The following is a 27,023-nucleotide window of genomic DNA, read 5'->3' on the forward strand; positions in this document are numbered from 1 at the left end:
GAATTAAATAAAACAAGCCTTCAGTTAACATTACCTTCCTTCTTTATGTGGAACTTACTTCTATTCAATTTTAACCTGTGAGTTTCATTTCTTTTACTTAAATCTTCGTACTTTGACCCTTTGTTTTTACTTCACTAAAAGGTATCTTTTCTTAACCTATCATCCTACTCACTGTTTCTATTAAAAGCTCTATTTAATAAGCTCAGTAGTATAAAAAATGTTCTTCCTTTCAATAATCAAGAACTTTTTTAATAGAGCACATCTCCCCAATATATGTATATTTATTTACTTATAAAATGAGTTGCTAAATAACAGGCTTCATTATTTAAAAAAAAAAATTTCTTAACATTTTGTTGAACTAAAGACTGACTCTAGCTCCAGTTTCTTTGAACATTTATTTGAGTGTTTCTCAATGCTGAAAAAGATAACTTATGAAATAGAAATACCTAAGTGGAAGAATCATATCAGTGGCTGCTCAAATTTTATCTTAATAGGCATTTTCCAATCATATCCAATATTTCACATTCATTTTGGTTTCACAAGAATTTAATTTTTTGTTGTAATTTTACCAGAAATTTTGTATATTTCTAGTTATAAAACAATTGTTTTTTTCTTTCAAAGGAATCACAACATACTGCACTTTAAATTTTTAGAAATGGTTTCATTACTCACTGACAGGTTTTTGGAAGAGTCTTCCAACAAGTTAGGAAATTCTTTTCAAGTTTATGTTTTTTCTGTTTGTTTTTTGAGTATGCAGATATGGGTTTATTTAATGGGTGCTGCACTTGTGTCATCTCCAACAACTAAATAATATAAGGAAGCGAAAACATCTCCGGTATCTGTTTTTAAACTATTTATCATGCAAAAATTTCTTTTCAAGAGAATTTATCTTCTTATCTTCTCAATTTTTTAAAAAAATCACATTTTTCTTACTTAGGCAGATTAAATGTGAGCTTTTTTAATTCAAAAGCTGATGAGTAGTAATATACAACTTTTAATGTACTACCATACTCCTGTCTATCAGAATACTAGTAATAAGTCAACAACTCATCTTTTTGTAAAGAAAAATGTAGAATCTTTAAATTATCTTATTCTTTTGTGTACTTATACACTAGATAACTAAACTTCTGTGTGGAATAAAGCGTATTTTCTTACTCCTTACCTTTTAGCAAATTGCTAAAGACATTTGACTATTTTTCAAAGATTTTAACTTATAGGCACATCAACGACATCTAATAACATATAGCACTTTTGGGGCAACCTTGTGCAGTTACTAACCAATGAATAACATAGTAGATGAATTTCAAATGCAATATTATCATTATATACAGTGGATAGAAATCCAAATTTAAAATAGTTTTTTAGACAATTTTGAATGTTTTGAATAATTTCATTTTATATCAAATTAAATCATAATTGTTTTTATTGGGGAATATAAATTAAGTGACTGTCAATGCTGTCATTTTCCTATAGTTTGTCTATCCTTGTAAAAGTACTATTATCTCAATTTATATTTCTGGGGGGAAGGCAGGAAACTTTTAAGCTTCTTATCACTTTTGTGAGCATTAGTTTAGTTAAACTAAATACAATATTATGTAAATCTACTAACTGGGAACAAATAAACCTCAATAAATTGCAATAAGATAAAAATGAATGGTATAGTTCTTAGTGCTTTCCCACTGTAAAACTACTGAGCTCTATTTTTCAGGATGCATTATGTGGCCATTTGACATGTGAAATGAAAGAAGACACCAGTTTCAATCCATGTATTAAATATTAACAAAGCTTAATTTCCTTCTTTTTGGTAAAAAATATTATAAATAACAGTTGCAATGTTTTCCTGCTCCCCAGTGGTTCATATGTGAATGGTCTCTTGTGCATTCACTTCTCTTTGGGGAACCACAGTTCTAGAAGATAGATTCGGGTAAATTTTGAGATGTCACTTTCTCAAGAAGCAACAGCTTTTGCCTTTGCTAGGGGCTACTGAAGCATCTTTATTCTTTAAAATTTATGGATGGTATCAAATAATATTGATTGCATATACTTTTTTATACACACAGAGATTGTCAAGACATAGAAAGCAACACATGAGGTAGGTGGGTGTGTATTTATGTAGCACACAGCACAATGTGGGTGCTTGATAAATGTTAGGTGATGGTTACAATAATTGTCATTTTAATTAGATATTCTCTGAAATGATATCATTTTCACCCACATAATGTTCGAATATTCTGTTCAAGGACCTCTAAGGAAAGAAAAATATAATCTATGGAAGTTTACTGTTATTTCACTCTGAAGGGGAATGCTAGGATGTTCAAGATTTTGGTGAAGATCTGTCTTTATTGTGGCTCTAGCACTGTTGTAATTATGTTGAAAAAAGTATAAAATTAAAGACTGTCTTTTTTTACAGTGGTCATGCATTTCTAAGAATCTTTAAATATTGTATGATTAAAGAACAAAAGCACATTTTCAAAGGAATATTCAATTAGAAGTAATATTGTTTATGGCTCATGTGTTCACATTTTTTAAAACTGTGGTGTTTCCCTAGTACATTCAGCTCTTGAAATAATGGTAGCACCTGGATCTCTCATCATTTCTCTACAAGTCACTTCACTTGGGATCTAAAGCACAGTATGGTGGAGATTTGGTACATTCCTCTGAATACGTGGTCACTAAGTAGTTTTGCTTTAACTTGACATGATTATTATGTCTGGTTCGAGGTTCCCATTATGGAATGATGAGAGATTATGTTTTGTTGTGTTCAGTATAGTATATTGTTGAGCTCTCTTTCCCTTAGCCTTGGTATAATATTTCCCCTTATTGTGATCAATGTATGCCCTGTATTCCAATAAAGAGTTATTTTTCACCTCTATACAACTATAGCACATGCCTAATCTCTGTAGATATCATTCCCAGCTACAGAACATGGATACAAATTTATCTGCTGATGGGACCTTCTAGAGTTTGAAAGGAGTTGTGAGGGACTATTGTCATTATTGTCAATGAAGAAACAAGGGAATCTTGCAGAATCTTTTGGACAAAAGATGCAAGATTTTTTTTTAATTGAAGATTTGGTTATCACTAATTCTTTATGTAATGTACAAAACACATTCATTCAGGTAGTTAGCATGTATATTTGTGCTTGGCTAGATTGCTTCAATGCTGCTACTGCTGCTGCTGATGGTATTATAGTACCTAAGATAATATATATATAGAAGAACATAGAAAAGTTTCTGGGAAGCTGTAATAAGCAATAAATGTTTGCTAACATTACTTTAATGGCCTGTTTATTGACATTATTTGATTTGATCTGAACAATATCACTATAGCACCTTGGAAAGATAAGTATAACATTGTTTTAAAACTAAGGAAATTGAGGTTCCAGTGCTAAGCACTATAATTTGCTTCCAAATATCTTGCTTTGAAGATTATTTTGAAATACCAGTAATATTCTAAAGTGTATAATTTTACTTCTTTAGTTTGCTTATTAGCAAAAACAATTTTATTATAAACTTAGACCACAGAAGAAACAATTGTACAACTGACCAACTGTGGTTTAACAGTGTGTGCTAACTATTGGACATTAATCTGCAAACTATTTTTTCACCCTCTGAGCTAATTGCATTATTCTTATATTACTTTCATTCAGTGCAAACTTCTTTGAACTTTGATAGGTAAAGTCCATGAATATCTTTTATGATGTAGTATTTTTGGTATAGCACTGACAGAAAAATAATACTATGTTACATACAGCAGAGTATTTTATTTTATTTTCATTATCTTTATTATCCTCTGTTTTATTTTTATAATGGATAATATAGGTTTTGGCTCAGGCCAAACAGAATGAAAGAGAATGAACTTTACTGAACAATTCTTTGAGGAATTTAGTTTGAACATGAAAAAATCAGGTTATCAGTTAGTTCAAAGAGGCATATATATATCTACCTAGGAAAATTGAAGGGAAGACATATATTATAAGATGATTGCAAAGAGGACGGTAAAGAGGAGGGAGAAAAGGCATGTATCTTAGTTGGAGTCAAGGCCTGAGGGTGCCATGATTTTAAGTGGCGCCTGATGATTTTTCACAAGGTGAGCAGAAGGGAAGATTTACTACATGAGTGATGGTGAATTGAAAGATTTTTTTAAGTTGCATATCCAGAAATGATAAAATAATAAAATAGAAACTGTATAGTTCTTTGTACTTCCACATCATTAAAAAATCTAATCCAGCATTTGTAGTTGGTAAGAGAGAGTAGAGATTTTTCTCCCCTTTTTATAACTGGGAACTCTAAGATTCACAAAGGGTGAAACTGTTACAAGATTACAATTCTCTAATTGTCAGAGCTTAAATTATAACCCTACAATTTCAATGCAATGCTCCTTCTACCACACCTCCCTGTCTCCTTGAAGAATTAAAACTCTTGTCTTTGTGTCCAAATTGGGGTGTCAGGGGCGAGTCTGGACTCCGAGTCATTTTACAATCCCTGGTGTATGGAATAAGGCAGGAGCTGATATGAAGAAAATCAAAGAAATAAATGACCAATTTTCTCAGTTTGGCATAGTATAAACAATTTCTGAAAGTAGATTAATGTGTATAATTTATACTTATACCAATAACTTTAAGAAAGAAAGAAAATAAGCTTCTACAGCCTTAGCAATTTTTATTCTTCTCTACTTCTCTTCCTCATATGTCATCTTACCTTGAAAATCAATAAAAAGGATTCTCTTTTAAATCCATTTATGTTCAGATTCAACTCTGAATTCAACAAGTGCTTCAAAAAGACAAACTAACCTAGTTTCTAGACCCCATGAATTTGCTCTGCTGGATATAGATGCCATTTTAGATTCTTGTATGTCCCAAAGCTTATTTCTGAACACAGGTTCTCTTTTTAATACAATCTCCATCTTTCTTCTCTTATCCTTGCTGACATTTCATTTCAATCAGGGTTGGGACCTTGCCTTCAATCTTTCTGAATCAACTTTTGATGGATGTAGGTGGTTTGTTAGCAGCAGCGACACTTATTAGAGTAGTGCTGCCTGTCAGCCTTTGATTTTCCCCCTACAGGTCATTGTTTATCTTATGCCTATTTTTGAAACTTCAGTGAATTAAAAAAGTATATTTAAAAGCCAATTTACCATTTTGAACAGTGATTGTTTTCTTCTGGTGTTCATGTTTTCATTATATCCAAGGACAAAGCATTATATTTTGATGGAATTAATTCCTATTTTCTTATCTACTAAAATCATCGGAGAAGTGAGGAAGATATTTTTCCAGTATGTAATTTTCCCTGGAATTATGCTAACAATTTTGTAAGTGGCATTCTTCTTTAAGTCCAATAATGAAATATCTGATAAGTATCTCAAAATTATCTCTTTAAAGGAAGAATTTTATTTAAAATGACAAGGTTCAGTATGTTGCAATATCTCTGACATAAGGAATGGATGAATCAATTGATTATATCCTTTATTACTTAATGAGAAGTTTCTATTAACTGGAGTTCTCTTTTAATGAAAGAACATAAATTCCTCAATTTTAGAGGAAATAAAGAAGTCACAAATCTCAGAAATTTGATAATATTTTAAATTTAATTTAATAATAACAATCCGGGGCCATCTGGCTATGGAAAATCATTGCATGGGAAAAAGATATAATACCATATAATCACATATGATAATATAATATCAAAAGCTCAAATAAGGTTGAACATATCTGAATTACAAGCACTCATCTTAGTACTAGTTCTTGTAATATCCTAGACACAAACTGTGAACATGGATGGGGCTTATAAGTAATAACTTGGACATAATAGTAAAAGAGGGCAAGGAACCTAAAGCAGGCAAAAGTATACAGACTTTTTTGTTGGCAGTGGAAACATATTTTTGTGGGTGGTGGCAGTAAAAGGACACGATTGACTGGATCGGAGGAGATGGTACATGATTTATAACATAAGAGAATATTCAGGGTTGGAGGATCTGATCAATGGAGTGATAAGTAAGCGTACTTTGCTTATTACTCAATAGAGAACCTGAATTCTTTTTCATATTCTTTTTAATATAATAGCTAAGGATTAAAATTTAGAAAAATATTGTAGTACCTAGAATAGGGAAAGGAAGTAGTGTGAGAGGAAAGAAAAGAAAATAATCAAAATCATAGATTATTCAATTTGGAAAGCTTTTTAAAATTTCCTTTACTTTCTTCTTAACAATAAAACATTTGCTAAGATATAGTCACAGTTCTGAAATGATAACATTCCAAGACAATTTTAAAATACTACTCTGATTGGTGAGGAAATGAAGAAATTATCAAACATATGAAGAAACCTCCTTATCTTTGTATATAAGATTTTTTTTTTTAAAAAGTAAAGCCCACCTTGAAAAAAGTATCTTATGATAAAAAAATGACATATTAGTACTGAGTTATCCTGAGCCAAATAAATGAAATAATAAATATACAAGTAGTAGTATTTAAGAGAGCAAAGAGAAATTTGGAATGAACAAAGGGCCACACCCATATACCTCTTATTATAGTGTTGTTGTACGTGTGGTAAAAATACATAAATATACTGAAAGAACTAAAAGCATAGACCAGAATCCTTATATATCTCCACATATACATAAACAGTTTTATAAATATAATGACAATGGCATTATATTTACAGAGTAGTGGTAATAGAGGATCATTTAACAATAATTCTGAAAAAAAAATCTGTATGGAAGAAATTCTATTATGTCTACTTCACAACACTAACCAAAATTAAACTTATAATGGATTAAAGAGAAAATTGAAACAAGGGAATCTTAAAATAACTTACATCAGCATGCTGTTTTTCACAACTAAGCATAAGAGCAAGGAAAAAAGATACAAAGGAGGTCATATAGAAATCTGACTTAAATAAATCAGGCAATTCCAGCTATCAGAAAGTGTTTCAAATAAGAACATATAAATAAAAATTGAAAGAACAGTGAACAATATGGATTAAGGTTTACTATGCATAATATTTAGAAATAAGGATACTAAAAACCAGGAATACTGGAAATACATAAACAACTAAACAAGAGCATAAGATTACCCTTTTTGTATATTAGTAAATAGGAAAATATAAGTTAAAATGGTAGCAAAGTCCAATTCTATGGCTAGCAAAATGACAAAGAATAAATTTGATTCTGTAATTTGTTGAGCTAAATGAGTGAAATTCACTCTTTCAGACTTTGCTGGTGAAAAAATAAATTGGTCCGCAATCCTTCTGGAGATGAATATGAAAGCATGTACAAAAACTTCCAAAATAAACATATACTTTAAATAGCAATTCCACTTATAATCTTTTATCCTAAGGAAATATAGATTTAAAAATATTCCTTATGAATAAGATATTCACTACAGCATTACATCTTTTTAAATTTTTTCTTTCTTTTTTTGGATGCTGTATGGCAAGGTCACATTTCATTATTTTTCCATGTGACTATCTCATTATTGCAGCACCATTTGTTGAATTTTTGTTTGTTTGTTTTGCTTGTTTGTTTGTTTTTTGGGATGTGCATGAACCGGGAATCGAACCCAGGTCTCCCACATGGCAGGCGAGAATTCTAAAGCATTACTTCTTACGAGGAAAAATTGGAAACAACAAAAATTCAATAATAGAGAGCTAGTTGAATTATTATTAATGCATAAGTTCTAATATGTTAAAGATATATAAAATGATATAGATTAATAAATAATAACTTGAAAATGTCTATGGTACTTTGTCAAGTTAAAAAAAGTTCATAAAATTTAACATAAAATATGGTATCTAAAAGTGAATTTTAAAAAATGATTAGAAAGGATATGCCAAAATGTTTACCTTTGTTATCTTCGAAAAATGATCAGACCCCTCCCAATGGCTTCTCACTTTAATCTAGGGAACATTAATTAACATTCTTTTTCTTAGCTGAACTTCTTTACTAGATACAGCTAAATGTTTTTTCCCCCATATAGTCTTTAAATTCGAATTTTGCCATATGTAAGAATTACTCACCTTGTAATTCATATATTCAGTCACTCTTTTACTTAACCAGCCCAATTTAATGACTATTTCTAAAATGTTATTCCTTCTGTTAGGTGTTGGGGATGAGCAAAAGAGCTTTGCATTTTGTGCAGTGATTTTATGAATAATGGAGAAGTAAAGATGTTTATAAACATGTAACTATCCTCAAGAAGATTATAATCTAATAGTTTTTGCAGGTAGCTAATGAAAATTCATAGAATTTAAACCTTAACTTTAATTTGAGCATTGGAAAACATTTCCTTAAGTACATTTAGCAGAATTATAGCTCATAAAAATTCTAATAGATATCACCCTCCCCACAGACACACACACACAAGAAAAAAAAAAAACAGTGCTTTCATAATTTTAAGTGAGAAAGTAATTTTATATTTTTCTTGCAAAAATTACCAAAATCTTAATATTTTAATTTAAGTTGTTAGTACTAAAGATAGAATTTTTTTTGTAGGCTTTCCCAAAAGTCTAAGATCATGGAATTACATTTTGTGAAAACCTCAGTATCTAATGGTTTGTGGAATATATGGCAGGAAACACTCACTCAGTTTTGGGGAGAGAGTCATGTCCCCCACAAAAGATATGTTCAAGTTCTAACTCACAGTTCTGTGGGTGTGAACCCATTTGTAACTAGGACTTTTGAAGGTGTTCAGATGTTTTATTAGAAAGACGAAGACTCTTAGAAGCTCATATTTAGGTACAGTGAAATTGAATTACGGTGGGTCTTATTCCATATAATGGTTTTGATTATATGGAGAAGAAATCTAGACAGAAACACAGTTGAATGAGCAGGGGAAGTAGAAGCTAGAAGTCAGAAAAAGCCAGAAGATGAGGAAAATCACCATGTAACATAGGTAGAGATGCAAGCCAAGGAACCTCATGGGTTGCCAGCAAGTCAGAACCAGAATGTATTTATTATGGAGAAAGCAAGGCCTATTGAGACCTTGATTTTGGATGTCTAGCCTCCAAAATGGTAAGCCAATAAATTCCTTTTGCTTAAGCCAGCTCGTGTGGTATTTATCAGAGCAGTCCCGGCAAACTAAGGTATTTAGGAATTATTTGCCTGAATAGCAAGCCTTCCAATTTACTATGAAAGAATTTTGTTTACTGATCTATACATTAAGCAAATACAAGAAAGTCATTCAAAGAGATATTAATGTTCAGATTTTTTACCACTGTAGTTAAGACTTGGGGAAAAAGCAATATTTTTCTAAGCAAGAAAAGGGAACCCACTGAACTATATTTTCACTTATGTTATTTTAAATTATGCTTGTATGCTTAAAGACTTTATGTATTATAATTCATTCCTAAAGAATTGAATTGTAACTTGAATAGGATGTAATGCTGATTTTGATTTATTTTTGGCTATTTATAGCTCTGCAGTAAACTATTAGAAGTTTAGAATTAGAAAACAATTAAGAAAACCCCATCATAATAGAGGTCTATAGGAAGAATGATGAGAGAAGAATTGACTTACCATTTGTCAAAATCTACTTCAAAGTGCAGTGGTATTAAAAGTGTAATTAGATAATGAATTAATGCAGTAAAGATATTCCAGAAACTTCTCTGTGTATATATGGGAATTTCATTTATTGAAATTATTTCAAATCAGAGGGAAAAGGACTGTTTTAATGATAATGCTAATATGATTGGTTGGTCACTGGAACTTTATATCTTAATATATCAGCCTCAGTTCTACATCATATGAATAAGTAAATCCCAGATAATTAAAATTTCTAAATCTTAAGTCTGAAACATTAAAAAAAATACTAATGACAGTATCAGAGAATGCTTGTATATTCTTGGGTGGAGAAGTTTTCAAGCAAACTAGAATCAGAAAAGAAAATATTAATATTACTTAACTCTTTTGTGTATGCAATCATATGTTTTAAAACTTTTAACATAAAAAAATGCTTTAAAAAGGCAATAAATTTGGATAAAAATTAATACCATACATAATAAAGGATAAATGTACAGAATGTATAAGTGCTTGTACAAATCAATATACTGCTAATAAAAAAGAAGCAACCAATTCATAGAGGAAATAAAAAAAGTCAAGAGTAAGAGAAATATGATAATATTTTTAAACTGAAAACAATTGGTGAAAAGGAAAATTCATGACAAAATGAAATATTAAAATATTTCTTCTTAAATTTTTTCAGAGTGTCCACTCAAATAGTGCTTATTATATATATGAAAATGTTTACAGCTTTCCAAATAGCAATTCATCAATACCTCTCAATATTTTAATTGCCATACCATTTAATCCTTCACTTCCATTTTAAATATTCAGTTATACAAAGTGTTGATAGAATCAAAGATATATACACAGAGATACTATGTTTGCCCACAGAGTTGTAAATAATATTTATATAACTGAATATTTGGAAAGGAACCAAAAATGTATTGCTATGGAAATTTTTAAATATTGGAAAATATTGGTGTTTAAATAGAAATACATATATACATTTATCTATTTAAAACTTAAAAAGATATTCTATTAAATGCAATTCTCCCTATGGAAATGAGAATATGTATCCTATGTTATCCTTTCTTTCTACATTGGCAGCAGATAACTTGTTCTGAATTTTACAGGTCCAGAGCCAAAGGAGAATTTTGCCTTAGGACAGACCATGCCTGTAGCTGACTTGGATGAGATTCTGTACTGTTTCCGACTTGTATTTGTATTGTTAATGAAATGGTTGAAGGCTCTGTGATATAGTGTTGGAATGAATGTATTTTGCATTTGGAATACAGGTCAACAGTTTCAGGTACTTCCCTCTAGCCACTCCAATACACCATAAACTAAAAAGGGAAATCCATATAGTGCATAAGAATAACCTCCAGGATAACCTCTTGGTTCTGTTTGAAATCTCTCAGCTACTGAAACTTTATTTTGTCTCATTTCTCTCTTCCCCCTTTTGGTCAAGAAGCCTTTCTCATTCTAATGATGTCAGGTTCTGGCTCATCCCCTGGAGTCATATCCCAAATTGCCAGGGAGATTTCCACCCCTGGGAGTCATGTCCCATGTAGAGGGAGGACAGTGAGTTCACCTGCCAAGTTGGTTTAGAGAGAAATACTACATCTGAGTAACATAAGATGTTCTCTGGGGTGACTCTTAGGCATAATTATCAGTAGGCTTAACCTCTCCTTTGATGGAATAAGTTTCATAGGGGCCAACCCCAAAATTGGTTGAAATAGTTGTCTCCACTGCTTGTAAGAGTCTCAGTAATTCCCCAGTTGTGGAAGTTTATTATATCCTTCTTTCTCCGCAGTCCTCCAAGGGAACTTTGCAAATAGTTTTGTATTATTAGCTGAAATTACCCTGGGGTATATTGGGGTATCCCACTAATCTGTACAAACCAACAAGACCTCACACCCTATTCAAGACTCCATGTAACTATTGTGTTCAAATAAACAGATCATACAAGTTAAATTACAAAATGTGCTACCCAAAGTATAAATTTTGAATCAAATACAACTCTCCCTTTGATCTCACACAGAGGTTGAAATTTGAAAATATGGGCCATATTATCCTTTACCCAGCATTCTGATTTACCTTAGTCCTATCCAGATCAACTTCATTCATATCTCTAAATGAAGTCTGATCACTTTTTTAGGTTTTTAGACAGTTGCTGAAATGGGATAATGGGATAATGATGACTTTCATAGCTTCAGTGTTCTAACTCTTTGTCTCAGTCACATAAATACCTGAAGTTTCAGGGAACCATCAGATTGTACAAATAGCTCAGTATCTTAGATTTAGAAATACCAGTTACAGCTTCTGAATATATGACTGCTGTAAGAGCTTACAATCTAAGAACCTTTAAAATAGGCCCCAACCTAATAACCCATGCTCTCAACTTCAATTCTCTGAGTCTGTATATTCTGGTTAGTCCGTATGAGTGAGGCATGATAATATTTATTTTTTTTGTTTCTGCCATTTCATTCAACATACTGTCCTTAAGGTTCATTCTTCTAGTTGCATGCCTCACAACTTCATTCCTTCTTGCAGCCACTCAGAAGTCTGTTATATGGCTGTATGCAAACACTACAGTTTCCCCTTCCATTTTTCAGTCATTGTACCCTTAGGCCACCCTCCATCTATTGCAAATCATGAACACTGCCACCATAAACACAGTGTGCAAATGTCCATTTGTGTCCCCACTCTCAGTTTCTCTAGGTATGTACCTCACCATATGATCTTGCAACCCCAGTCCTAGCCTCCTATGGAACCACTACACTGCCCTGTTAGCTTCCCTACCAACAAATAATAGGTACATCTCTTTCTCCATATTTTCTCTAGCACATGTTTCTCTCTGTTCATTTTTAACTAATTTTATTTGCATATCATACAATCCGACCTAAGTAAATAGACATCCCTCCATACCATAATCTACATGAAGACATTACCTTTTCTTCCATATAAAATCCACACCCCTCCCCCATACAGTTCTGCTTGTTGGCATTTAGTTTTGGCACAATGCCTTTGTTACAGTCAGTGAAAGCATATTACAATGTTACTGTTGACCCTACCCTAGCTTGCATTGATTGTACCTTTTCCTATACACCACCCATTTTCAACCCTTTGCAATGCTGACATTCACTTGTTCTCCTCCATGCAAAAACAGTTTTATATTTGTACATTTAGTCACCGTCATTGTCCACTCTAGGCATTCCTAAGTTATACCATCTCTGGCTTTATCCTCTAACTTTCCTTCTGGCTTCATACATGCCCCCGGCCCTTCTCCCTCAACCATACTCACATTCAGCTTCATTCAGTGTACTTATATTATTATGGTACCATCAGGCAGAATTGTGCTATCCATTTCAGAATTTTTACAATCAGTTCTGTTGTACAAACTGTATTCCTTCAGAACCAAATGCCCAATTTTGACTCTCTTTCTAACTACTGATAACTTGTGTTCTTAAATTTAACTCTCAAAGTTCACTCGTATTAGTGAGATCATACAGTATTTATCCTTTTGTTTCTGGCTAAGTTTACTCAGCATAATGTCCTCAAAGTTCATCCACATTGTTACATGCTTCATGACTTTTTTCTGTCTTACAGATGCACAGTATTCCGTGGTATGCATATACCACAGCTTATTTAGTCTATTGATGGATATTTGGTTACCCTAGATTGCTGACACTACCATATTTCAGGTCACTTCAATTATACAGGGAAACATAAAGAAAATTTTCAAATTCTTAATTTTTGCATTATAACTTATGCTTGTATGATATTAATTTTTGTTTTACTTCCTTGAATCTCCAAATAAAATTTTAAATTGTTAATAGATTTTTCCAGAAAGATCTGTAATATAGAAAAATAAACAAATTATATAAACACTGTGAGAGAGGAAAAAAAGAAATGAAATATCATTTTACACGATTACTCGAAATATTGAGTTTTATCAGGAGGTAGAATCAAGTCAATCAAATTGAACTCTCTTATTCTGGTTACACACTTTCCATGAAACTTCCTTATATTCTTTATCAGAACTGTGGCAAATCAAGAGAGCAGCAATGTGCTTTTTTAATGACTCTAAGTTCTTTCTGCTTTTCTCAACAACAAAATAGTGGTTTATTAAAAGGCATATTAGAAGAATTGCTGTAAAGAGAGAGGAAAGGTAGAGAGCTTCCTGAGAATAAGCATCATGTGTGTCCTAATCACATTTTTTCCTCAAGCAAAATTACATTTTTATAGTTTTGGCAAATAATCAACACTATCTCGTAACTTTTGTTGTTATAAGTGCAGTAGGTGGGAGATGGTGACTGGATGGTTCAATAGGCATGCACATTTAGGAAGAGCAGGCAGCTGATCTTAGCCACACTCACACCAGGTGAGGACTTCAGGAGAAATAACAATGACTTCAACAGGCCTTCTTTCTTGCCGAAAACTATTGTTAAGCATGGAAGAAGTTATTGCAATATGCTGGTTGATGACTCTGTAGTGGAGACACATAGTTAATTACACAGGCAGTATTTATCCAAAAGATTCCCAGGAGTCTTGATATGGGTTTCTCAATGAACACATTGGTTCAGGAAGTTTTGGGCCTCTTACAATTATACTAACAAGCCCAGTTAAATTCCATGCAATCAGTGTGAGATTATGAGTATGCAGATGATTTAGTAGGAGATGCTCTAAAAAAATTATAGCATTTTAATTGTTCTTAATTTTTGGTTTGTGGAACTGAGTTTGGACATATGAGAGTCAAGGTAACTTTTCTCATTGCTTTTATGTGATCAATTCTTAATTATGACTGCCCTTTAGCATTATTTTATTAAATGTAAACTTTCTCTATTTAATGGAGGATGTAAAAAATAAAAGTTACATGAAAAGTATATACTAAAAGCTTTCCTCATAGATAAGTCTTTCCAAAGTCAGTGTCTTAGGCTATGGGCTAAGAATCTCAAATAAAAGCTGGAAATCTGTGGATAAATTTTATTATAATTTAGAATTTTTAAGAAAAAAATAAATGCACTAAATATTGACTGATATCACAAAGATCAAATTATTCTAATTTAAAATATTTTCCTATATAAAATTTTCAATCTATTCAACTTTCCATCTTAACCACTCCAATTAAACCATTCTTGTCAAGATCATTAAACTTTCAGCTTTGCAGATTGATTGGTCAGTTCTTAGTTTATATCTTGACATGTTACCAGCAGCAACTGACAGAGTTCATCACTCTTAAAGAATAAATTATCTTAACTTCTGCAATATACATTCTCCTAGTTTTCCTCCTGCCATACCTGCAGCTCTTTTCTAGCTCTTGCTACCCACTTTGAACTCTAAAGGTTGAATATTACCAGAACTTAGTCCCCAGAATACTTTTTTTCTCTGTCTACATTTATTCCCTAGATAATATCACTTCCATGGCATCAAATATCATGTATATGTTGAAAACTCCAACTTACCTATAGATTATAGAATTAATTATTGAGTACTTATTTATACAAAGAAATACTGGAGATAAGACAGTAAATAAGAGTTACAATGACTACACCCATGGGGTTTACAACAAATTTAGAGGATAAGACATTAAACTAATAAATATGTAATGAGTCAGATTGTGAAAAGTAATAAAGAGAAGTAAAGTGGGGAAAGAGGGACTGTTGAGCAAGAAGGTATTCAAGATGACCTTTCTGATGAGCTGGCATTTGAGCAGAAACCTGGTGGACTTGAGGTGGTTAGGTTAGAACAGGGTTTCTAGCTTAGATATTATCAAGGGGAGTTAACAACTAATATAAAGGTTCTGAGTCATTAGTGAGTTTGAAATGTTTAAGGAATAAGAAAAGGTCACAAGTCTGTGCATATAGCAGAGGGAGTAAACAGTGTAGTAGTGTTGAGGTCAAAGAGGTAGCAGGAAATGGAACAGAACAAGTAAGTTGTGTGGAATAACACAAGAAATCTAAAATTTACTCTAGGTCAGATGGGAAGCCCTTGTTATGTTTGAACAGACAGCTGACAGGAACTGCTTTTCATTTTAAAAGCTATCATTTTTATTTATCTATTGTGAAGAGACTTCAGGAGTTGATAGGAATGGGGCAGTTAAAAGAATTAGAGGACTATCCAACAACTGAAGAGAGAGAATGTGGTGACTTGTGTCAAGGTGGTAGTGGGGCAGAAAGATATATTTGAAGAAATAATGGCTGAAAACTTCTCAAACTTGGTGAAAGACTTCTAGAGAAAAATGAAAACACTACATATGGAGGTACAATGAATTTCATATTTGAGGAATATTCATAAAAAAAAACAGAGACCAAAAGTGGAAAAACATCTTCAAAGAACTGAAAGAAAGATCTGATAAGCTAGAATTCCATTCTTCTATCTTTATTGTATATTTGCCTATATATCATTCCTTCAGGAGTTAAGTGAAATAAACTTATTACAAAAACAAAGGAAAGTAAAATAATTTTTCATTAGAAAGCCTTCTTTAAAAGAAATGCTAAAGAAAGTTTTTATAGTTGAAGGTAAATGATAACAGAGGGAACCTTGATTGTTTAGGATAGAAGGTGTGAATGGCTGGGTTTATATAAAATACTATTTTTTTCTCTTAAATTGTGTAAAATAAATAAAACTGTCTCTATTTGCAGGGATCATGATCGTTCATACAGAAAATCTTAAGGAATCTACAAAAGAGGATTCTGAAACTAATAAGTGAGTTTAGCAATGTCACAGGACACGTTTGATATAAAATTAATAATATATTTCTGGGGCATTTGGATTTTGAAATTTATGTAAATTAAAATTACATAAATAACATTTACAGTAACAACCAAATAAAATAAAGACTAAGGCATAAATCTAACAAAATATGTGTAGGACCTATATGCTGAAAACTACAAATCACTGATGAAAGCAATCAAAGAAGAGCTAAATAATTGGAAATATACACCGTGCTCATCAACTGGATCATTCCATGTTTTTAAGAAATGAAATTTCCCAAATGGGTCTTTAGATTCCATGCAATCCCAATCAATGTCTGTTTTAGTTTATAAGCTGCAGGAACACAATATACCAGAAATGGAAAGGCTTTTAAAAAGGAAATTTATTAAGTGGAAAGTTTACAGTTCTAAGGCCAAGAAAATGTCCAAATTAAGGTAAAAATACCTTAACTCCAAAGAAAGGGCCAATGAAGTTAAGGGTTTCTCTCAGCTGAGAGGGCACATGGCAATATCTGTTGGCTTTCTCTTCTCATTTCATAAGGCTTCACTGGGGGCATTTTCCTTCTGCATCTCCAAAGGTCTCTGGCTGTGTGGGATCCACCAGCACTGAGCTTTTTCCAAAATGGTTCCCTCTTAAAGGGCTCTAGTAAACAACCCCAACTTGAATGGGTGGATACACATCTCTATTGAAACCATCTAATCAAAAGTTACCACCCAGAATTAGGTGGGTCATATCTCCATGGAAACAATAAAAAAGATCTTACCCAGCAATACTGAATGAGGATTAAAGACCATGGCTTTTCTGGGGTACACAACAATTTCAAATGAGTACAATCCACCCTTTATACCCCCCAAAGAAATGTTCTTTCCAAATGCAAAATACATTCATTACAACACAATATCACAGTCTTAAACCATTTCAGTAGCAATACAAATACAAGTCAGAAACTACAAAATCGTATCAAAGTCAGCTATAGGCATGGTCTGTCCTAAGGCAAAATTCTCCTCTGGCTCTGGACCTGTAAAACTCAAAATAAGTTATCTGCTGACAATACAGAAAGGGAGGATAATCATAGGATACACATTCCCATTTCCATAGGGAGAAATTTGAAGGAACACAGAGGTCCCTGGACCCAAACAGTTCTAAAAACCGGCAGAGCAAACTCCTTTACATTTCAAAGTCTGAAAGTCACTTATCCTCAGGGCTTTAGAAAGCAGCAGTCCCATCTTTTCAAAGGCCTACTAAGTGGCCCTGCTCTCTCCAAATGTTGGCACAGAGTTTGCAACCTTGGAGGACATTTGGGAGGCCACCTTTGTCTCAATTCCACCCTCTCCAAGCATTGGGGCAGCACCCGGGCTCTCTGCTATCTCCAGGGCACACTCTCAATCCCTTCAGAACAATAGGGTGACAGCCAGGCTCTCCCCAATACAGGAGTGTGCTCTATCCTCTCCAAGGCCTGGGACACAATTCTTCCAGAACATCTAGGTGGGAGGCCCACCCTCTGCCTTCAGGGCAAACTCACCTTCTCCAAGTACTTGGGTGGGCCTGCTCTCCTGGCCCAAGGTTTCTTGGCTTCCATGGTTCTGCTTCTGAAGTGATTTTTCCTTCAATTTATCCCTTTTCTGTATTTTTTAGTCCAGACAGGCAGTGGTTCCATTTATACAGATCCCATAACACTACTGTACATTTTTTATGCATTACGCTGGGATCATGCTCATCAGACAAAATAACTTTCCACCGATCCTTTCTAGATAACTCAATCTCAAATCCTCACTTGTCCTTTAACAGCTGACTACTTCCATGTTAGGTTAAAATCTCATGTGGTGCACTATTTTCTAGGCTCTCCTTTTCTGGAAGCTCAGTATTTTCTAAACCATCAATTTCTGGTTTCTTTGCACCTAAGAGCTCATTCCTAACTTAATTCTTTCCTTTTGCATTTTGCTATTAACAGCAAGGAGAAACCAAGCTGCATTTCCTACACTTAATTTGGAAGTCTTTTCTGTTAAATATCCAAATTTGTGGCTTTTTAAACCGACTTTCCATCCAAAAGCAGGAGTCAATTTTGACAGATTCTCTGCCACTTTAAAACAGGGATCACCTTCCTTCCAATTTGCAATAACATGTTAATCATTTCTGTCTAAGGCCTTATCAGAAGTATCTTTAGAGTTCACATTTCTACCAACTGTCTCTCCAAAGCATCCTAGGCCTTCTCTATCAAGGATACCATGACAATTCCATAATCTTCTCTTCATCCATTTTAAAAGCTCTTCCACATTTTTGGTATTGGCAAACCACAGCAGCACCCCACTTATCTGGTACAAACATCTGTTTTAGTTTGTAAGCTTCCAGAATACAATATATGGAAATATTTCCATTTTAAAATGGAATGATTTTTAAAAAGGGAATTTATTAAGTTGCAAGGTTCTAAGGCCATGAAAATGTCCGAATTAAGATATCCAGAGAAAGTAGTCTTTTTATTGAATGATGTTGTAATAATTGGACATCTGTGAGCAACAACATCAAAAAGAATCTCCAAGTATATCTAAAATCTTGTAAAAAATTAACTCAAAAAAGATCTTGTAAGACCTAAAGCTAAAAAAAAACTAACCAAGAGAAAACAAGTGAGAAAATTTTTGATATATTTGATTATGCAAACATTTCCTAGATTCCTTTGTGGGTCCCTGGCCATATTTCAGATGGGAAAGGTAGATATGGAAAATTCCTCTCCAGCTCACCCTCTCCAAGAATTTGCACTCCAGGCAAGAGCAGCTTGAGATAGCAAAAGTGGTATAAGAAGCAATTGAATCAGGTGGCCTGGGAAAAAGACTTATCTGCTTTAAATCCTGTTGGACGAGAGAATATTGGAAGAGGGGTAAAGTCTGCTTTTAGGGAGAAGGGGTATTTAAATTCCTGTAAACAAAGGAACTACTAAAGCCACTAATAAGTACAAACTCAGAACAAGGCACTGACTCAGAAACAAAACAAAACAGGGAAAACCTGTATTTGCATATGCCTTGGACCGACCTTCTTGATAGTAGGGCTCAACTCTAAAGGAGAGCAGCAGTCAATATAAAGCCAATTTTCGAGAACTATAAGAGGTGTGTTTTGCATTGATTTGCTTGTTTCTGTTAGTTCCACGCTTAGGAAAATCTCTGTCACATCACTAACTGTATACAAAATCAAGAATAGCTCATGAAAGGAACACTAAAGTTAACACTTTAAAATACTAAAATGTACAGTGTGTAACAAAAGATTACAAGACAAAAAAACAGAAAACAGAAAACATGAAACAAGGATATTAGACATAGACATGCTATATAACAAATTTTAAAATATGATCTTTAATATGCTCAAGGATATAAAGAAAAATACAAAGGAAAAACTAAATCTAATCAGTAAAACACTGAAAGACCAATATGAAAATCTCAACAAAGGGATAGAAATTTTTAAAAAGAACTAAACAGAACTACTGGAATTGAAGTCTACAAAATCTGAAATGAAAAATTCCTAGGAGGGTTTCAAAAGGAGACTGGAATTGGCAGAAGAAAGATTTGGTGAACTCAAAGACAAGGCAGCAATTAATGCAGCTAGAAATTAATAACCCAGGTAGAACTTGGAAAATCACAAATATATGGTAATTAAATAAAGCACTCTTACCCAATGTGTTACAGAAAAGAATCACAAGTACATTAGGATACATCTTTAGGTTAATGGAAATGGAAAAATAAAATACCAGAACTTATGGTATGCAGCAAAGGCAGTGCTAAGAGGGACATTTATAGTTCTAAATGCTTACATTAAAAAAGGAGAAAGATTTCAAATCCTAGCGCTACCCTCACAGCTGGGGTGTCTAGAGAGAAAGGGAAAACTAAGCCCAAAATGAGTAGAAGGAAAGAAACAACAAATATTAGAAAAGAGAAAAATAAAGGATGAAAAAAAATCAACAAAACCAAAAGTTAAGTTTTCTGAAAAGAGCAATAAAATTGACAAAACTTTAACTAGGCTGACAAAGAATAAAAGAAAGTGTATGCAATTAACAAAAACCATAAATGAAAGAGGGGCATTACTATAAGCTCCGTTGAAATAAAAGGGATTATAAAAGGACACTATGAAAAACTGCACGCCAAAAATTTAGATAACCTAGATGAAATGGATAAATTCCTAGACTTAAGCAAACTACCTACACTGACTTAAGGAGGAAGAGAAGATCAAAACAGACAAAATACTAGTAAAAACACTGAAGCTGTAAACAAAAACTGCCCAGCAAAGAAAAGCCAAGGTCCAGATGCATTCACTGGTGGATTTACCCAAACATTCCAAGAAGAATTAAGACCAACCTTGCTCAAACTCATCCAAAATTTTGAGCAAGAAGGAACGCTTCCTACCTCATTCTATGAGGACAACATTTTCAGGTCCCCCCAAAAAGAAATTTACATATAAAACAGATTTTTTGACCCAGGGGGGGCCCACTTTACATATAAAAGGGACTTTTTGACCTGGGGGCCCCCCAGCTTCTTTTGGCAGAACCAGATGTGGCAGTAAGATGAATGATCACCAGGCCTGCCAGTGCAGCACCCACCAGAAGATGAATGAAGGAAGACCAGATATGCCTATAAGATAAACAACCATAGGCATGTTGTGCTGGTTTGAAAGGAAGTATGCCCCCTAAGAAAAGCCATGTTTTAATATAAATCTCATTTCATAAAGGTAGAATAATCCCTATTCAGTACTGTATATTTGAAACTGTAATGAGATCATCTCCCTGGTTGATGTGATTTAGTTAAGAATGGTTGTTAAACTGGATTAGGGGATGACATGTCTCCACCCATTTGAGTGGGTCTTGATTAGTTTCTGAAGTCCTATAAAAGAGGAAACATTTTGGAGATTCAGAGAGACTCAGAGAGAGAGCAGAGAATGCTGCAGCACCATGAAGCAGAGAGTCCACCAGTCAGCGACCTTTGGAGATGAAGAAGGAAAATGCCTCCCGGGGAGCTTCATGAAACAGGAAGCCAGGAGACCAAGTTAGCAGATGACACCGTATTCACCATGTGCCTGTCCAGCCGAGAGAGGAGCCCTGACTGTGTTCACCATGTGCCTTCTCACTTGAGAGAGAAACCCTGAACTTCATTGGCCTTCTTGAACCAAGGTATCTTTCCCTGGATGCCTTTGATTAGACATTTCTATAGACTTGTTTTAATTGGGACATTTTCTCAGCCTTAGAACTGTAAACGAGCAACTCATTAAATTCCCCTTTTGAAAAGCCATTCCATTTCTGGTATATTGCATTCTGGCAGCTAACAAACTAGAACAGATTTTGGTACCGGCGAGTGGGGTGGTGCTGCTGCAGTTTGCAAATACCAAATATGTTGGAACGGCTTTTTAAATGAATAAAGGGAAGATTTTGGAAGAGTTGTGAGAAGCTTGATAGAGAAGGCCTAGAATGCTTTGAAGAGACTGTTGGTAGAAATGTGGATTCTAAAGATACCTCTGATGAGGCCTTAGACAGAAATGAGGCACGTGTTATTGCAAACTGGAAGGAAGGCGATCCTTGTTTTAAAATGGCAGATAATCTGGCAAAATTGACTAGTGGCTTTGGCTGGAAGGCTGATCTTAAAAGCCATGAACTTGGATATTTAGCAGAAGAGATCTCCAAATTAAATGTGGAAAGTGCAGCCTGATTTCTCCTTGCAACTTATAGTGAAATGCGACAGGAAAGAGATAAGCTGAAAACTGAACTCTTGAGTAAAAAGAAACCAGAAATTGAGGTCCCAGAAAATTCTGGGCCTACAGAAAGAGAGACTACAGAGTATAGTGTGGATTTAACCAAATGTGGAACCAGCCAGCCATTTCAGAGAAAATCATGATCGGACATGGAGTTATCCAGGAAAGATTTGTGGAAACTCCTTATGTCTAATGGGCATGATCCAAGGCTACTGCATAGAAAGCCAATGAGAGTGCTGTGGGACCTGTATAAACAGAGCCGCTGCCAGTCTGGACTGAGGGGTTCAGAGAAGGGACATATTGGAGGAAAAATAACTTCAGTGGCAAAACCGTGGAGGCTGAGGTCTGAAGTCAAGAAGCCTCGGGACGGGAGAGCGAACCCACCCAAGCCCTTGGAGAGGGTGAGTTTGCCCCAAAGGCAGAGAATGGGTCTTCCACCTCGTTGTAGTGGAAGAGTCATGCCGCCTCAGGCCTTGGAGAGGATGAAGCACGTTTCTTGGGGTTGGGAGACAGCCTGGCTGCCACCACATGGAGGGGCTGAGCGTGTGCCCCGGAGATGGCAGAGAGCCCGGGTGCGGCCCCAATGCTTGGAGAGGGTGGGGCCGAGAGAAAGGTGGTCTCCCCAATATCCCCCAAGGTTGCATTCAGAGAGAGGCAGGCATAGGCATTTGGAAAGGGTGGGACTGCCACTTTCTAAAGCCTTGAGGATAAATGAGTCTCAGACTTTGAAATCTAATGGACTTTGCCCTGCGGGTTTTTGAAACTGTATGGGTCCGGTGACTTCCTCCCTATGGAAATGTGTCTATGTATCCTGTGAATGTTCCTCCTTTATATGTTGGCAGCAAATAACTTGCTATGAGTTTTCAAAGGTCCAGAGCAAATGGAGAAAATTTTGCCTTAGGACAGATCATGTCTGTAACTGACTTGATGAGATTTTATACTGTCTCTAATTTTGTACTTCATCGTATTGCTACTGATAGGTTTAAGGATTTCTGATGTTGTTATGAAATTAATGTATTTTGTATATGTTGAAAACATGTCTTTTTTAGGGGCCAGAGGGTGGAATGTGCTGGTTTGAAAGGAAGTATGCCCCCTAAGAAAAGCCATGTTTTAATATAAATCTCATTTCTTAAAGGTAGAATAATTCCTATTCAGTACTGTATATTTGAAACTGTAATGAGATCATCTCCCTGGTTGATGTGATTTAGTTAAGAATGGTTGTTAAACTGGATTAGGGGATGACATGTCTCCACCCATTTGAGTGGGTCTTGATTAGTTTCTGAAGTCCTATAAAAGAGGAAACATTTTGGAGATTCAGAGAGACTCAGAGAGAGAGTAGAGAATGCTGCAGCACCATGAAGCGGAGAGTCCACCAGCCAGCAACCTTTGGAGATGAAGAAGGAAAATGCCTCCCGGGGAGCTTCATGAAACAGGAAGCCAGGAGATCAAGCTAGCAGATGACACTGTATTCACCATGTGCCTGTCCAGCCGAGAGAGGAGCCCTGACTGTGTTCGCCATGTGCCTTCTCACTTGAGAGAGAAACCCTGAACTTCATTGGCCTTCTTGAACCAAGGTATCTTTCCCTGGATGCCTTTGATTAGACATTTCTATAGAGACTTGTTTTAATTGGGACATTTTCTCAGCCTTAGAACTGTAAACGAGCAACTCATTAAATTCCCCTTTTGAAAAGCCATTCCATTTCTGGTATATTGCATTCTGGCAGCTAACAAACTAGAACACATGCCCTCCCAGCACAATTTTCTTTTATAGAATACAGCTCTCAGAAAGACAGCCAGAGCCATCTTCATTCTTCTTGCTGGCTCCCACCTGCTTTCTTTCTTCAATAAATCTGTTAAACTTTGACTCGCTGTCTTGCACAGATTCCTTAAGGACATCAACCCAACATCTGGTGCTGAAACCCAGGAGCAGGGGTTAGATTGGGGCTTGGGGTGACATATTTTAACAAAGCTTAAAGCAACTCTTCAATTAACAGAAATAAAATATGCCAATAAATTATTTCAAATCATTCTGCTCCTGTCCATGGAAGAAACACTATCTTCCCCTAAGGAAATAGTTGTTTCCCCATGGCTAGAAAAGGCAAATTCCCAGGTATGGAACACGTCCACCTCTTCCATTGTTGAACAACATGCTCCTGTTCAAGTTTCTCTCAGAAACCTGGAGAATACTCTTTTATCTCTCCAAACTATTTCTAGTGCCTCCCTCTCACATATTCAGTCTCCACATGCACAGCTCCTTTGTAACCCCCAGGTTAAATTATCCTATTCACCTACAATTCCTAACCCAGCAAAATTCCTTTCTCCTCTAAAGCATCAGAAACATGCATGACTGTATAGAAACTATAAATCATTTCCTTTATCCATAAAGGCTCCCCTGTGCCTCCTCCAGCTAATACTTGGTTTATTAATGGCAGCTTTTTCAACAACTAGCTGAAATTGACACCAATATCCTCACCAGCCAGATAAGGAACCTCAAAAAACAATATTCATGTGTGCCTTAAACATAAGATTTCCAAGATCAGCCCCAGCACAGGATGAGTTTTTTGGCCTGCTGTGTCTGTGACCTGGCAATTTTCATCCTCACATTAGCATTCCTTCTTCATTCAGTTTTACTAAAAAAATAAGGCAGGAATGTCAGGTCTCAGAAAAATAACTTTACATATAAAATGGACTTTTTGACCTGGGGGCCCCTCAGCTTCTTTTGGCAGAGCCAGATGTGGCAGTAAGATGAACAATAACCAAACATGCCAGCACTGTACCCACCAGAAGGCTAATGAAGCAAGACCAGATATGTCTATAAGATAAACAACCATAGGCATGCAGTCAAGGCCTGTTCCTGTTTGATAACCCTTGATGGTACATGCAGTTGCACATCAAAGGAGAGCTTTGGTATCTGAAACTTAGTAACCAATCAAATCATAAGTCAACAAGCCCCTGTCCAATCAAGGGATTGAACACCACCTAACAGGCACCCTCCCCTCCTGGCATGGTTTTCTTTTTTAAAAAAATGCAGGTTTTTCCCTTCAATAAATCTGTTAAGCTTTGACTCACTGTTTTGCATGGATTCCTTAACTACACCAACCCAACAAACATTATCCTAATACCAATGCCAGATAAAGATATCACAATTAAAAGAAAGTTACCAACAAAAACTAGCAAACTGAATCCAACAGCACATAAAAATAATTATACACTATAAACAAGTAGGATTTATACCAGGCATGGAAATGTGGTTCAACATAAGAAAATCAATTAATGCAATGCACCATGTTAATAGAACAAAGGAAAATACACACACACACACACACACACACACAAACACACGACATCTCAGTTGATGCAGAAAATGCATTCAACAAAATTGAGCATCTCTGCTTGATAAAAAACAGTCAGAAATCTAAGAATAGAGGAAAATACCTGAACATGAAAAAGGGCATATATAAAGACTCCATAGCAACCCTCATATTGAATGTTGAAATAATGAAAGCTTTCTTTCTAAGATCAAGAAGACAAGGATGCCCATTGTCAACATGTTATTTATCATTGTACTGAAGTTCTAGCCAGAGAAACTAGGCAAGAAAAAGATAGAAAATCTATCCATACTAGCAAGCAAGAAGAACTTTCCTATTTGGGGGATAACATTATCATATGCATAAAAAATCCCCAAAAATCCTCAATAAAGCAACTAGAGAGAACAGACTAACCAGAAAATTGGTAGGGAACTACATCAACACACAGAGATCAGTAGTGTTTTTATACACCAGCAATAAACAATCTGAAGTGGAAATTAAAGGGAAAATATCCATTTGCAGTAGGAAATCCATCAAACAAATACCTAAGAATAAATTAATGAAGGATGTAAAGGACTTATACACAGAATACCACAAGTTTTCTTTGCCAAAAGAAAGCAAAGAAAACCTAAATAAATGGAAGGATATTCCATGTTCATATATAGGAATTCTAAATACAGTTAAGACGTCAATTTTATCCAAAGCATTTTACAGATTCAGTGTTGTCCCAATCAAAACTCCAACAAGCATTTTTTACTGAAAAGGAAAAAGCCAATCAAATTTATATGGAAGGGCAATGGTCCCCAAGTAGCCAAATCCTCCATGTAAAGAAGAAGTAAGTGGAGGACTCAAACTTCCCACTTTCAAATCTTAATACAATCAAAACAGCATAGTGCTGGCACAAAGACCAGTACTTAGAGACCAATGGAATGGAACTGTGAGTTCATAAATAAACTTTCATATCTGGGACCAACTGATCTTTTAAAGCATTTGTATTGAGATATCTTTATGCATCATACAGCCCATCCAAAGTATACAATCACTGGCTCACAATTATCATCACATAGTTGTGTATTCTTCACCATTATCATTTTTAGAACATTTGCATCACTCCCAAAAAAAGAAACAAAAAAAGCCCATACATCTCACACCCATCGTGCTTCACTTTTGTTGGCCACTAGTATTGCAATCTACTCAATTTTTTAGCCTTTACCCCCCCCAATTATGTATTATTTGTTTCCTTATTTTTGTACTCATCTGTCCATACCCTGGATAAAGGGAATGCCAACCACAAGTTTTTCACAATCACATAGTCATATTGTAAAAATTATATAATTATACAATTATCTTCAAGAATCAAGGCTACTGGATTACATGTCAACAGTTTCAGGTACTTCCCTCTAGCCACTCCAATACACCATGAACTAACAGGGAATATCTATAAAGTGCATAAGAATAACCTCCAAGATAACCTCTTAACTGTGAAATCTCTCAGACACTGAAACTTTATTTTGTTTCATTTCTCTCTTCCCCCTTTTGTTCAAGAAGCCCTTCTCAATCCCATCATGCTGGGTCTGGGATCATGCCCCATACTGCCAGGGAGATTTAATATCTTATGAAATAAGAAACTTATGAAATAAGTTTCATAAGGGCACACCCCAAGATTGAGGGCTCTGCCTATTTAATTGGTTGTTTCCACTACTTGTAAGAACATCAGGAATTTCCCAGATGTGGAAGTTTAGTACTTCCTCCTTTTTCCCCAGTCCCGCGAGGGAACTTTGC

This window comes from Tamandua tetradactyla, chromosome 4 (assembly GCF_023851605.1).
Source record: "Tamandua tetradactyla isolate mTamTet1 chromosome 4, mTamTet1.pri, whole genome shotgun sequence".
NCBI lineage: Eukaryota > Metazoa > Chordata > Mammalia > Pilosa > Myrmecophagidae > Tamandua > Tamandua tetradactyla.